Source organism: Zootoca vivipara, chromosome 2 (assembly GCF_963506605.1).
Source record: "Zootoca vivipara chromosome 2, rZooViv1.1, whole genome shotgun sequence".
Classification (NCBI taxonomy): Eukaryota; Metazoa; Chordata; class Lepidosauria; order Squamata; family Lacertidae; genus Zootoca; species Zootoca vivipara.
The window spans coordinates 119,006,062-119,021,779 of NC_083277.1; positions in this window are offsets into that span (position 1 = coordinate 119,006,062).

Consider the following 15,718-nt stretch of genomic DNA (forward strand, 5'->3'; position numbering starts at 1 on the left):
TATGTGCCCACAGGTGGTGTGTTGCAGGATGGATGCAATTCCTGAAACAGAAAGAGATTTTAAAGTTGGAGTAGTTGGAGCCAAGGCAAGTGAACATCCATGCATAGCTGAGATGGGTTCGAATTGACCTTTAAAAGAAAACAAAAAACTCTGGGCCTGTCACTTGGGGGCAACTTTTTAAGAATCCCAGAAGTTTGCTTCTGAACTAGCATCAGGCAAATGCCTATAAAATCCCAGTTTTGGAAGAGGTGCCCTAGAAGAGCAGTGTGCAGGGAAGGAATGGGTTAAGCACATTATGGGCACCCCACATGTCTCTACTCCAAGCCACCTCCTCCTTACAGCTTTTCCTTAGAAAAAGCAGCTGTTGAGGTTTGGTTACAGAGATTTACTTCCAAGTAAATTTGCTTAGAATTAGTCTGTAAAATGTCTACATTCTCTAATTGACAGATGATGGGTCCTTCCAGAAGGCTGTTTAGTGAGTGTCTGTTCTTGATTGTTTGTGCAAAATTCTTATGAGATTGTACAACATCACCATCTCACTTTTCTTATCAGACTTTTTGCAGTAAGAAAATGATAGAGAACTCATGGCATTACAGGCCCTGGATGCAAATATTGTGTGAACAAATCAGGGTGGATGCTCAACAAACAACCAGTCTGGAAGTTCTCTACGCAGTGGTGTAGTGGTATGCTGATGCCTGGGGGCATGCACCTGTGTGCACACAGCAGGGGGACAGGGTACAGATAGTGAATGGAACCCGCAATGCCAGCCCAGCCCTTACCACCGCTGCAGCCGCCCCTCCCTGGAGCCAAGCGGGGCCACGCACCACTTCCTGCCCATCTACGCAGGGAGCCTGGCAGTAAATACAGCCCTTGGTGGGCGAATCCCCCTGATGCCCACAGGCGGGGTGAGGAGGACACAACAACCATGTGCCCTTCAATCCCAGTCTCTCAAAGTGTCCTTCTCACACCACCCTCCCAACTTGCACCACTATGTGAGCAGCACAGGGCTGGCAGGGAAACATGAGAAGCCAAATGCCCAGCACTGTGCCCCCTTAAAAAATGTGCCCAGGGCCATTGTTCTGGCACACACACCCCATGCTATGCCGCTGTTTCTATGTCCAAATTTGTTTTATTTCCTTCTTCCAAAAACATCATAAATTTCCAATGCTCTCTCCTTTGAAGTGAACATGTAAAGCCTGACTTTAATTCCCTACCATTCAGAGCATGGATAGAATGAAATGTAGCATTGACATATTCCAGGCATTTTATGTCTATTGGGAAGAAATATAGGAATCACCTTACATTGTTATGCTTATTTGAAATTGGATAGTTCATACTTCCCCTTTTCTGATGGTGAAAAGGCCACGCCACTGATCTGTATTGATTAACAGAGCTAGCTATGAATGAAAAGGAAATGTAACTAGCCTCTATCTGTGTTAAAATGGAAAGTGGAGCTTTTGATAGCATTCCGTGATGATCACCTCCCTGTGCCACTGCCTTTTCTTCCTTTAAAACAGTGGTACCGCATGCACAAAACTGCTCGCTGTAAACACAGCCCTGTCAAACCTATAGGTCTACATTGTAGGCTGACTTCATAAACTGAAGGCAAGTAGAGAGGCAATGCATTAAATGTCACCAGTCGCCATTAACCCCAACACTTTCAGGAGTATTTATGCCCTGGCAGCCTTATCTACTTTAGATCCCCTGCCCTTCATCACCTCTCTCTCCAATGCCCATCTCTTTTCATTTTCTCTTTACTCGCTTCTTAAACTCACCATTTTCTTACTTTCCCCAAAATGCTAAAGTCCACTTGTTCTTCACATCACCAACTGCTTCGAAAGCTTTTCCAATGAGGTCTAAAAAATTTGGGAAAAGACCTTTCTGACGGCCAGGGGTGGTCTCTGGATTGGGAGGGAAATGAGAGCTCGTGAGCCACACCTTCTCTTGTTTTTCTTTCTTATGAACATAAGAAGAGCATGCTGGAACCTGTTCTCCTACTGACCAAACAGATGCTCCTGGGGAGCTTGCAAGCGGGACACAAGCCTTCTTGCCACTTGTGATTCCCAGCAACTGGCATTCTGAGGCAGGCTGCCTCTGATACTGGAGGCTTTCCTTCCTTTGTACCACTTTGTGTGAGTTAGCTCCCCAGACGACAGATCAAATGTTACTACGGTAGCACTACTCCAGATTTTGCACTACTATTGGCACAATGCTATATGTTCACTTTATATATGAGCATTGCTTCTGTGGGCTGGTCTTCCATTTCTGTCAAAAAAAGAGAGCTATAGCCCAGGCATCCCCAAACTTTGGCCCTCCAGATGTTTTGGACTACAATTCCCATCATCCCTGACCACTGGTCCTCTTAGTTAGGGATCATGGGAGTTGTAGGCCAAAACATCTGGAAGGCCAAAGTTTGGGGATGCCTGCTATAGCCCATTTGTTCATTGCTTTGTGTTATTCGCTGTGGAGACATATGAAGCACTGGATTTCTGAAGCAATGTTCTGCTTTGGACCCAAGGCAACATGAATCATGGAGTGGCCCGTTTTTCAAAGCACCAAAGTGTGATCAGAATGGAATCTTGTCTGTCATGTACATGGCTAATCGTCACACCAAGTCACCAAAGCATATTTGTTACAGTGGGTACCAAGCAGATGGTAGCTGCAGCCAGTTGATTGGAAAGGAGAACGAGTCCTACCCTCCCCAAGCAGATGATGGGAAATATCAAAGTTCATTATGCAAATCCTCTTTTCACTGTTATTTGCTGGTGGACCTCAATGAGCAAAGTCACCATGGTGCTGACTGTGCAATATTCTCATCTTGTGCAACGTGCCGTGCATGGGCGTAGGCAGGGGGGCAGTTGCCCCCCCTAGAAGCAAAAGGCTGAGGAGCACAGCGTGGCGGTCCCAGGCTTACGCTCCCCGCACACCGCTGGAGCTTCGCGCGGGGAGCGAGAGCCTGGGTCCGCCTCCTCGGAACAGCTGGGAGGCGCAGGCCATGTAGCCCCACCCACATTCCCACTGTGGCCTCCCTCTGGTGCCTTGCCCCCGCCCCTTGCCCCCCCTAATTTTGATCCTGGGTACGCCCCTGGTGCCATGCACAAAGAGAACATACGGCCCCCATGTAGGATTGGGGTAACTTGTGTAGCACATGCCCATTGCACAGATATTCAGAATTAATCTCACTATGCTCAAAGGGGGTTATTCCAGGTTAGAGTCATAGCATTGCAGCCTAAGAACAATTCACAAAACATGAACTAGCAACTTGCTTTGGGGAGATGGTGTGCTATTATAAAGTCAAAAAGTCAAAATGGATCCCCATGATAACATATTTCCAGAATACAAATACCATAGCCAGCAGTACAGATTCATGAACACAGCACTAATAAAGTAGGAATGGTGAACAACACCCATCATTCTGAGCACTGGCCATGCTAGCTGGGATTGCTGGGAGTTGGAGTCCACCAACATCTGGAGGGCTACTGGTTTCCCCATCACTGTCATAAAAGTACTGGTAAATCGCTCCACAGGCTTATGATATGCATTAGTTGTAGGAGGAGGGGGAGTTGTGCCAGAAGTGGAGGGAGAGTTGTTATCTGGGAAAGGGAAAGCAAATCATTTTCCTATCACCATGTTGCTGTGCATACGTTGAGTGCTATGATTCAGATGCTTGCTTAAATTGCTGGACCAAGAAGAACTCACCAGTGCTGGTGGTGCTCGTTTTTGCAGAAGTCGCTGTAGATAAGAAGACATGGCAACATGAAACAAAATTCCTCTAATACCCAGACACAGAGGGCAAAACTTCAACCATTCCTGCAAGAATTCTTCAGCTCTGAAGAATATTATTCCATTTCCCCCCAACTTCCAATAAAAGAAACACACAAATATTTTATGCCCGCAGCTGAGCTAAGCATTTAGAATGGCAGATGTTATGCAGTACGCTAGAAAGCACCGCCATTCGACTTCCAAAACGTTCGAAAACCAAAGCGCGGCTTTTCATTGGCTGCAGGAAGCGGCTGCAACCAATCAGAAGCCGCAGAAACCCTGTTGGACGTTCAGCTTCCAAAAATAGTTCGCAAATTGGAACAGTCACTTCCTGGTTTGCAATGTTTGGGAGGCAAAACATTTGACTCAAAAAGGCACTTGAAAACCAAGGTACAACTGTAATTCCTCAGGCTCTTAAGAACTGTTACTTTGAGCACACTTGTAAGCATATACAGCCGTACCTTGAAAGTCGAACGCCTTGTGAGTCAAATATTTTGGCTCCCGAAGTGACTGTTCTGCTTTGCGAACTATTTTTGGAAGCCAAACATCCAATGGTGCTTCTGCGGCTTCTGATTGGCTGCAGGAGCTTCCGTTTGGCAGAAGCCGCGTTTTGGTTTTTGAATGTTTTGTAAGTTGAACGGACTTCCGGAACGGATTCCATTCGACTTCCAAGGTAGAACTGTAAAGGAAAAACTGAAGGTTCTTTTACACAGAAGATATTAGGCAATCCAGGAATCATTGATCTCTCAACAGTTGTATTTAATTAAAGAAAACATCATTTTGAGAACTATATGATTTACCAATCTGTTCACTTAGGAAGGCATTTGTGGCTCTGAGTTTTCAGACAATGCCTTCAGAGTATTTAGAAGGTTGCTGCATGAAAATTCCAGCAGAAAAGAGGCTTCCTCTACGCGGCACTCAAACAACAGAAGGCCTATACTATTATGTGCTCCATAGGGTTGCTTCGACTTACGAATTTTTTCTCCCAATGCATTCCTATGGGATTTGACTTACAATTTTTTTCGACTTACAAATGTGTGTTCGGAACGCATTAAATTCGTAAGTAGAGGTACCACTGTACTTGCTTAAATTGCTGGACCAAGAAGAACTCACCAGTGCTGGTGGTGCTGGCTTTTGCAGAAGTTGCTGTAGATAAGAAGACATGGCAACATGAAACAAAATTCCTCTAATACCCAGACACAGAGGGCAAAACTTCAACCATTCCTGCAAGAATTCTTCAGCTCTGAAGAATATTATTCCATTTCCCCCCAACTCTGATAAGTTTGAGACAGACAACATGGCGAGATTCATGGTTGCATCCCAAAAACTAAGAACGTCCATCAAATACAATATGGCAGATTGTAAAATCTGATCAATGATGTAATATAGAAATTTATTTGTGTAGGTCTGCATTTCAAAGTATAGATGTATAAACTGGTTACCACTGTATTTAACAGTGTGTCTACAGTATGCATAGGGACCCAGGTGGCGCTGTGGTTAAACCACTGAGCCTAGGGCTTGCTGACCAGAAGGTCGGCGGTTCGAATCCCTGTGATGGGGTGAGCTCCCGTTGCTTGGTCCCAGCTCCTGCCAACCTAGCAGTTTGAAAGCACGTCAACATGCAAGTAGATAAATAGGAACCGCTACAGCGGGAAGGTAAACGGCATTTCCATGTGCTGCTCTGGTTTGTCAGAAGCGGCTTTGTCATGCTGGCCACATGACCTGGAAGCTATACGCTGGCTCCCTCGGCCAATAATGCGAGATGAGCGCGCAACCCCAGAGTCGGTCACGACTGGACCTAATGGTCAGGGGTCCTTTACCTTTACCTACAGTATGCATATTCTGCACAATATGCGTAGAATATCTGTCTTTCCTTTTTGATTGAAATAACCAGGATGGTTGCAACAGCAAATAAGCTTTGACTTCGACTTTGAGATACTTTGTGAAATTGCTGAACCAAGAATAACTCACCATCACTGGTGGTGCTCACTTCTGCAGAGGTTGCTGTGGATAAGAGGACATGGCAGCATGAAACAGAATTCCTCCAATACACAGAACAATACACAGATCAATATTTGAACCTTTCCTGCAAGAAGTATTCTTTAATTTCCTCCCAACCTCCATTAAATGGCCAGTGTCATACACTAGAGAGTGCCATCTGTCTGGAAAATTCTACATGTGTAGGATTTTTATTACATATTATGTGGATGGACTAGATCTACCACAGTCACCATGAGCTGCACTTTCCAGTCACTGATCTGTGCTTTAAAGCTCTGTGTTGAAGTGGGATTTTTTTTTATCCCAATGCTTTCCGCAGGAAAATCCACATTTAGCGCCGAATTGGAGCAAATACAGGTAATGGAAAACCAGATTGCTGTTTGCTCCGATTCAGTGGTAAAGCACAGGTTTGCCTGGGGAAAGCCCCGGGACATAAAAGAACCCCTCTCAGACACAGAACTCTGGATGAGCCTCATGATAGCAGGCCAAGGTGCAACACAGAAAAACAAATTAAGTAAGAGGGCAGGTGTGCACTAGCCAAGTTGGATTGGGGCCAATGTCTTGAAGATCAATGCATGAGATATCTTTTCAGAGAACATGAACTACAAACCTGTCAGGTTTTCTCTCTCCGTCTCTCTCTCTCACACACACACAGACAGGTGGTCGTATAAATTTATAAATTTGCAAAGCCACAATTTACAGGTCAACCATGTCTCTCCCAAAACCCAAAATGAAAGCCGTCAAAGTAGAAATCTTCGGGCTTAGCATTAGTAAAACATAAAGGCAAAATCTTCTGATCCTCTGATGTTCACCACTTGTAGGAGTACAGTAGTCTGTGAAGACATACTAAGCATTTAGGGTGGGGTGATGTTGTAGGTTTGTGGCACCAGCTGCCTGGGATTTTCTTTTAGCACTGTCTGATTTAAATACAATGCTAGGTGTGTAAACACCCACCCACCCACACACACACACACACACACACACACACACACACACACCTTTATTCAGATGGACAGTGAATGTCATGCTTAAATCAGCCAACACCAGGCTGGTATCTGTAGTCTGAGTGCCTACATAATGGCACTGTGGTAGCAGTGACCCATATCACACATGCAGCTGACCATTTGGGATCCTACTCAAGTTTTCCAAACAGATGTATCCTCATGCATAAATCAGGCTTGACAGATGCGCCACACTTTCTTATGTGAATCGGGACTTCTTTAGTTTCCCCTCTCACTTTAGAGTGGCTACTGTGCAGGCAGTCTGATGATTATAAAGTGAGTCTGCTGTGACCGCCTATGCAGAAAATAAAGAATAACTCTGCCTGGGTGACTCTATGGTGATGATCTAGCTATACAAGTGCCCTAGAATCTGGATCCGCCATGGCATTCTGCTGCCCTCTTAACACAGTCACTACAGTCACATTGTCCCAAGGAATATTCTACTGGGCAAATTATTCAAAAGGCTCAAGTGCACATGATTATAATGTTCAACACTCACCAGTGCTGCTGGTCAAATCTCCGGGAGGAGGTGATGTCTCTAGAATGAGGACAGAAGATCTCAAAACTATTATCCTGAATAATGCTAAAGGCTCACTTGTTGAAACTAGCATTTTCCTCTGGTGTCATTCAAACCTTTGCATGCCAAGCTGATGTGAACACGGCTCATTGAAATAAGAAGAATTCTACTGGATCTTACCAATGGTCCTTCTAGTCCAACATCCTTTTTCTAACTTTGGCCAGCCAGTGCTTCCAAGAAGTCCATAAACAAATAAGAAAGGCCTTAACCCTCTCCAGTAGTTTATCACCAGTGTGCAGTCCCCAGCTGTATACTACTTTTGCTCATGGAAGTTCTATTTTCTTATGATTGGTAACTTCATAGATGTCAGCAGATGTATCCTCAATGAATTTGCCTAAACTAAGGTTGTGGCCCTTCAAATATGTTGCACTATGGTTCCTGTCATTCATCTCTATACTAGCTGAGGCTGGTGGGGATGGCTGTCCAAAAACATCTGGAGGAGTACAGGTTCCCCATCGCTGTCTGAAACCATTATTGGAGCCACCTTAGCTTGTGCTCCATAGCTATCACTTGGGTGTGTGGGGGTGTGTGAATTCCACTGATTATTTATGGGATTCGCCCCAAGGAGGAGGAAAGCTCACTGGGCCATTGAGAATTACATACCTCCAGACACTAGAGCGCAAACCAGCAGGAGTCCCCAGATCATCTTCATGGTCATGAATGACTTGGGAGGTTTTCAGGAATTGAGGGCAGCCTAAAGAAGCCGAGGAATGTTGTGGTCTGATCCACTCTCACTGGCTTATGAAGGAAGGAAACGCCAATGAAAATGGTTGGGTAGTGGGGAGTGGAATTGTGGAGGGAACCAGGATCCTGGTGATGAAACAATTGGAACAGATTGGATAAATATGCAAACGGAAGAATTAAGATGGCACACCACACTTATGTTAATTGGTCTTCTAAACAAAGGGAGAGGCAAGGAAATTATTTGCTGTGCCAAGGCTTTCTAATCTGTTTTCTCAGGAAAGGGATTCTGGTTTTCTTCCCTGCCTCTGGCAAATCCTGGCTGAGGCATGGACGGTGGTATCTTCTCCTGATGCACCTCACTTTAGGCTTCTCAAAGGGTGTGAAAGCAAATGCATGGCTTCTAGACAATGTGGCACAAATGCGGAGTTTGATGTTACGTGAAGAATTCAGGTTCCCTGAAAAAATCGTATTTCACTTAAAGGAAAAATATGTCTAACTCCAATACCTGCAAATATGGTAGATGTTTGAAAATGTTAAAAAAGGGGGGGGGAGGTAAAGGACCATGACAGGTAGGTCCAGTCGCAGATGCTTCTGGGGTTGTGGCGCTTATCTTGCTTTACAGACCAAGGGAGCCAGCGTTTGTCCACCGACCTTCTGATCGGCAAGGCAAAGAGGCTCAGTGGTTTAGACCACAGCGACACCCACGTCCCCATTTGAAAATGTACCTATCTTAATTCTCAGAATGTGATTGAGGAATGGGATTATTATTACTAATAGGAGGTGCCTGGTGCTGCCCAGGATTTTTTATAATCCAAAAAAAAAATTGTTGTTGTAAAAAAGCAGGAAAAAAAGCAGGCAAAGTCACACCAAAGTCATATTTGGGTCTGTCATATTGATTCAAAATGGCAGCCAAAGTCTAAACATCAATGAAGAGCACCACCCCCACCTCAGGAACCCTTGTGCAAAGTTTGGGGGTGGTATATCGAGAGGGACCTGAAAGTATAAAGAACAAAGAAATGGAAAGAGAAACCACTTTCTAAAGCATATGGTAGATTATGATTATGATTATGAATTGCATTTATATCCCACTTTATTCTCCAAGGAGCCCAGGGTGGCATACATGGTTCTCCTCCTTCTCCTTTAAGCCCCATAACAGCCCTCTGAGGTTGGATCAGGGTGCAGGATTTGCAGGGTCCAGGAGGCTTTGAAGCCACAGCTGGCATCTCCTCCTCCATTCATGCCAACAGTGCTGAGGTAAAAAGATATTTACCTGGAACATAAATATGTTTAAGTTCCAGGTAAATATCCAGGAACCGTTTTGTACTAACTGTAAATTTTAATCTTAAATCCAAATAGGTGCGTGGCATTTCTCTCATTCACTTACCGTAGTATATACAAGAGGCAGTTAATTTGACTGTTACAGCCTTACAGTGACAAATTCCTGCAGGGTAACTATGAAAGGCTGCTAGAACAAAAACAACTGAGTCTTGTGGGACTTTAAAGACTTGCAGATTTACCACAAAGAAAGAAAGAAAATCAATCTGGAATTGGGTGCAAAGTACCACCCATCAACTGCCCTGGTAATTCTGATGCTATTATTGTTGTTGTTGTTGTTTAGTCATGTCCGACTCTTTGTGACCCCATGCACCAGAGCACGCCAGGCACTCCTGTCTTCCACTGCCTCCCGCAGTTTGGTCAAACTCATGTTCGTAGCTTCGAGAACACTGTCCAACCATCTCGTCCTCTGTCGTCCCCTTCTCCTAGTGCCCTCCATCTTTCCCAACATCAGGGTCTTTTCCAGGGAGTCTTCTCTTCTCATGAGGTGGCCAAAGTATTGGAGCCTCAGCTTCACGATCTGTCCTTCCAGTGAGCACTCAGGGCTGATTACCTTAAGAATGGATAGGTTTGATCTTCTTGCAGTCCATGGGACTCTCAAGAGTCTCCTCCAGCACCATAATTCAAAAGCATCAATTCTTCGGCGATCAGCCTTCTTGATGGTCCAGCTCTCACTTCCATACATCACTACTGGGAAAACCATAGCTTTAACTATACGGACCTTTGTCGGCAAGGTGATGTCTCTGCTTTTTAAGATGCTGTCTAGGTTTGTCATGGCTTTTCTCCCAAGAAGCAGGCGTCTTTTAATTTCGTGACTGCTGTCACCATCTGCAGTGATCAAGGAGCCCAAGAAAGTAAAATCTCTCACTGCCTCCATTTCTTCCCCTTCTATTTGCCAGGAGGTGATGGGACCAGTGGCCATGATCTTAGTTTTTTTGATGTTGAGCTTCAGACCATATTTTGTGCTCTCCTCTTTCACCCTCATTTAAAGGTTCGTTAATTCCTCCTCACTTTCTGCCATCAAGGTTGTGTCATCTGCATATCTGAGGTTGTTGATATTTCTTCCAGCAATCTTAATTCTGGCTTGGGATTCATCCAGTCCAGCCTTTCGCATGATGAATTCTGCATATAAGTTAAATAAGCAGGGAGACAATATACAACCTTGTCGTACTCCTTTCCCAATTTTGAACCAATCAGTTGTTCCATATCCAGTTCTAACTGTAGCTTCTTGTCCCACATAGAGATTTCTCAGGAGACAGATGAGGTGATCAGGCACTCCCATTTCCTTAAGAACTTGCCATAGTTTGCTGTGGTCGACACAGTCAAAGGCTTTTGTATAGTCAATGAAGCAGAAGTAGATGTTTTTCTGGAACTCTCTAGCTTTCTCCATAATCCAGCACATGTTTGCTATTTGGTCTCTGGTTCATCTGCCCCTTCGAAATCCAGCTTGCACTTCGGGGAGTTCTCGGTCCACATACTGCCTAAGCCTGCCTTGTAGAATTTTAAGCATAACCTTGCTAGCGTGTGAAATGAGCGTAATTGTGCGGTAGTTGGAACATTCTTTGGCACTGCCCTTCTTTGGGATTGGGATGCAGAGTGATCTTCTCCAATCCTCTGGCCATTGCTGAGTTTTCCAAACTTGCTGGCATATTGGGTGTAGCACCTTAACAGCATCATCTTTTAAAATTTTTAATAGTTCAGCTGGAATATCATCACTTCCACTGGCCTTGTTATTAGTGCTTTCTAAGGCCCATTTGACTTCACTCTCCAAGATGTCTGGCTCAAGGTCAGCAACCACACTACCTGGGGTGTACGAGACCTCCATATCTTTCTGGTATAATTCCTCTGTGTATTCTTGCCACCTCTTTTTTTTTTTAAAAAAATGACATCAGATATTGATTTTAGTTAGGCGCCTAAATTTTTAATCTTAATCTTAAACCTTCAAGATATGTTTTTTGAATTGTTAACATTTGTCCTTGTGAGCTGTGAATTGTGTTATATTATCTGTGGTTTGTACGAGTCTGCGGTTTTTATTTGTTTTGTTTTGTTTTGTTTTGTTGTGTTGTGTTTTATGATGGGCGTACAGCCGAATAAACATCTTTGCTTTGCCACCTCTTCTTGATGTCTTCTGCTTCTGTTAGGTCCTTACTGATGCTATGCTTGGTAGCAAAACTGGAGCCAAGGCATATTCTACGATAGGAATAGGGAATCTGTGGCCCTTTAGATGCATTGCAGTGGGTCATGCTAACTGGAGCCGATGCAATTTGGAGTCCAATAACATATGGAGGGCCACAGGCTTCTAATCCCTGTTCAACCACCCCAATTTAAGTGGGACATCCCAAAATTACAATAGCCACCCCCAGCTTCTGATTAAATCCCAGAATGTCCCATTTTTGGATCCAGCACCCTGGCATGAGCCAGCTGGCTCTTGAGAAAGCTTGGGGCCAAAAAAAAAAACCCACCAAGCACCTCGATTTGGATCAGCAAATTGGAAGGGTATGTTTGACTTTCAGGAGCCAGATTTGTGGATAACGGCCAATTTGTCATGTCCTGGCTAATCCCATCTCCACTCCAGCATATGTAAATGGTGACATTTATCCTCAGGGCATCCTGTATTTATTTATACACATTGACTGTTTTCTCCATAATTGACATCATTATGATGCAATACCTCAACTAAACTCGTAATATTACTCTGCTAGCTCCTTTGATTGGTTTCTGTCGCTTACATAAAATCAGCAGTGTAGGTACTCTGCTCAGTGTCAATCAGTATTCTGGCTTCATCGCAGCATCGTGAGTGTTAAGAAACATTGCGGCTGCTGTCTGTGTTTCCGCAATGAAGATTCTTTGGATCCTTCTCCTTCTGGCAACTTCCACTTGGGCTTTTGTTGCTGGGGGTAAGTAGGGAGTGACCACCCAGGAGGTGTTTCTTGTTTGGGGTGTTTCCTGTCCTGCTGTGAGAAACCTCTACAGGTGTCCAGTATGAAAGAAACAGTTCTATGTTTAGTGACCATGCCAAATGTTTTTAATTACCTGATTTGAAACACAAATGTGCCCAGCTCGTAATGCTCAGGTATATGGTATGTCGAGTACCATGTGCCACAAAAGCTTTTGTCCAGCTCAGAAGGTAAAGTGAGGTAGGAGTTTTTTTTCTGTATGTTCCATAGATGTGCAGGCAGTGTGCAGCACACTATGTTCCCCAAGCCAAATGCTTTGTAGGTGTGTACACAGAAGTTATTTCATCGTAAACCCTTTAAGCTCATTGAAACTCTCTTTTGCTCTGGACGTTTGTGAACTACAAGGTCAGCCCACTTTATAGAACTTCAGAGGCCGTTAATGCTTACCCTTTTTTCTGACGCTGTTGATTGTTAAAACTATCTGACCAGACCACCCAACTATCCTTCCTACTGCAATCACTTCTTTCATTGCAAAACTTTAAGTGGTTGTGTGTTATCCACCAGCCAAATCTAAAGGGTAGGGGACTTCAAAGTGTTTGGGGTTGTTTTTTTTTTTGTTGTTTTTTTGCCGTGGGGATGATTTGGTTCCATGAGTGGTAATGCAATAAGAGACCTGCATTTAATATTATCTGTGTATTAAATGCATTGATATTATAACCCAGGAGAAAACACACACACACACACACACACACACACACACACAAGTTCAATTATCCTTCAACATTCACACTTCTGGGATAGCTCATAGCTCAGTTCATGGATCACAAAACTCTTACTCAGGTTTGTGGGTTTGAGCCCCACATTGAGCAAAATATTCATGCATTGCAGGAGGTTGGACTAGATGACCCTCATGGTCCCTTCCAACTATATAATCCTAATATTCGCACTTCTCCAGGTTTTGCAATGCCATTCTCCAACCAAAAAATGTGCACAAAAATTATGGGAAAGTGAAAATGAAAATGCACAGACTAGTGAAAACATAGCCAAATGCATTGTATTAGGGGGAATTTCTTGTAAAAATGTATATATTTGTCCAAACATGTGTATTTTAGGAGAAAAATGCACTGAAATGCTGTCTTTTTGTGAACTTTTTTTTAAAAAAAAGAACATTTACACCCATCTCATCTAGAATCCAGCAATGCTGCTCGAGAGTCCCGATCAAGCTCCAGTCCTGGTAAGCAGATTGACACTACTAGTGGGAAGGGCACTGAGCCTAACTTGGTGACTGATGTTAATGTGTGTGGAAATCCTAAAAAGTAGGTCCACAGTAAGATGAACTAGAAACAAAACAATGTAATACATGGAGAGGTGAGCAGACACTTTTTGTGCTAAGCAGTCCTGCAAATGGCTGGGAAATCTTCTATAGCAGTGGTTCCCAACAGGTGGTCCGGGGACCCCCAGGGGTCCGCGAGCTATGCCAGAGGGGTCCTCAAGATGCTATTAGAATAAAAAATATATTAAATATATTTCATATGATAACAGATTTTTTGTTTTGGCCACTTCCTGCATGAGCAGAGTCTAGCGCAAAACTAGAATTAGATAGAGGCAGTAGTTCTGCTGTATGCCGTTAGATGGCGCTTTACAAACACTACTGTTTTGCAAAGAGGCAGCGCGCGCATTCTACTAACGCTCACCTCCCCAAGATGCTTTGCGCGCGTCGGCTTCATTTGTGCGCTACTGCGCAGGTACCCTGTCTTCTCCATTCCCCTCCCTCCTCCCTGGCGCGCGCTGCCTCTTTGCAAAACAGTAGTGTTTGTAAACAAAGCGTTGTTTTTCGCGGAAGCTACAGTTCGCGTAGTTAAAAATGGACCGTTGGTTAAAAAGTGGTTCATCTCATTAAGAACTGAAAATTAAAACTAACTGTATACTGATGGAGTACTCTCTTGTAACTGTAAAAAACGTATAAATATAAAATATAAAAAGACTCTTAATTTGGCTCTCACTTTTTAATTTTAGGATTAGGAATTAATGGGGGTCCTTGTCACAATAGCGGCTCGATGAGGGGTCCTCGAGAAAATTTTGTTGGGAACCCCTGTTCTATAGCTCAGACTCTGAACCAACTACTGAAACGTTAGAGAACCTCAAAGGAAGAAAATAGTGAAAGATCTAAATAATAATTCTGAAACAACCCCCCATCCCACCACATCTCATCTCAAGCTTTTGGATCTGAAGGGGCAATTGCTGGGGTGGGGAGGGAGCAGAGCTGTCCAGTGTGGGAATCGAGCCATTTGAAACAATTCACAGAAGGGACTAATTATTATTATTTTCCATGGCATCCAGGGGCAATTTCTTCACGCGGACTCCTCTCAAATATGGCCGGCGTGTTTGGCAGTACCTCTGAAGCGTTTGGTGATTTTTTCGCTCAAATGGTCATGTCCGTTTTGGGAGGGAAAGGTACGTGTTGGAGGCCAATGCAAGTGGGGAGCATTTTTCAAAACAAGCTCGTATGGTGAGCATGAGAGGGGGAAATTCCAAATGTGATGTGGAGAGATGTGGATTAGGTTTTTTTAAAATGCAAAAGCAATGCAAGGAAACTGCTCTAGGGCTGCTCAGTCTAGAAGAGCTCCTGTGCTAGCAGACAGAGAGTGGGATTCAATGCCATACTGTGACATAAAAAAAATTCCTTCAGTAGCACCTTAAAGACCAACTAAGTTTTATTTTGGTATGAGCTTTCGTGTGCATGCACACTTCTTCAGAAAGCTCATACCAAAATAAAAACTTAGTTGGTCTTTAAGGTGCTACTGAAGGAATTTTTTTTATTTTTTATTTTTTATTTTTTTTTTATTTTACTTCGATCCAGACCAACACGGCTACCTACCTGTAACCAATACTGTGACAAACGTTCTGCGATGTATTTTGCACAAGTTCCCACAAGAAAGTATAACTGCTATGGGCCATTTCCACCTTCTATTGAGATGATGTGGGTGTGTGGCCCTGGGAGGCTGTGGGGAAGGTAGGGACCCACGAGGGAAGGGAGACAAAGGCGGGGAGACAGATGCAACAGGATTACTGGGAGGTGAGGAGGATGGTAATAGTGAAGAAGTTAACCCTGCTGAACTTTTCATGATAGAAACCAGAGAAGTGAGGAGAGAGGCTCGTGGATCTCCAGGCTTCGAGCCAAGGAACAGGAACTGATTAGCCATGGGCAAGCAGCTCTCTGAGGGAGCTCCAAGTCATAAGGTACTAGGCACTATCTGGAGGGCCACAAGTTTCCCATTTATTGCTTGAACTTCTGCCCCAGACATGAAATGAAACAACAACTGCCCAGTCCTTCAGTTTCTTCTGCATGGTGAATCTTGCTGTATTAAGAATGTTCAATTTCAGATACTTGCGGCAATGGTACAATTGGACTTCTGCAGTCCTTTCCAACAGGTCGGTCGCGGGATGTCCCTGTTCGATCCTGG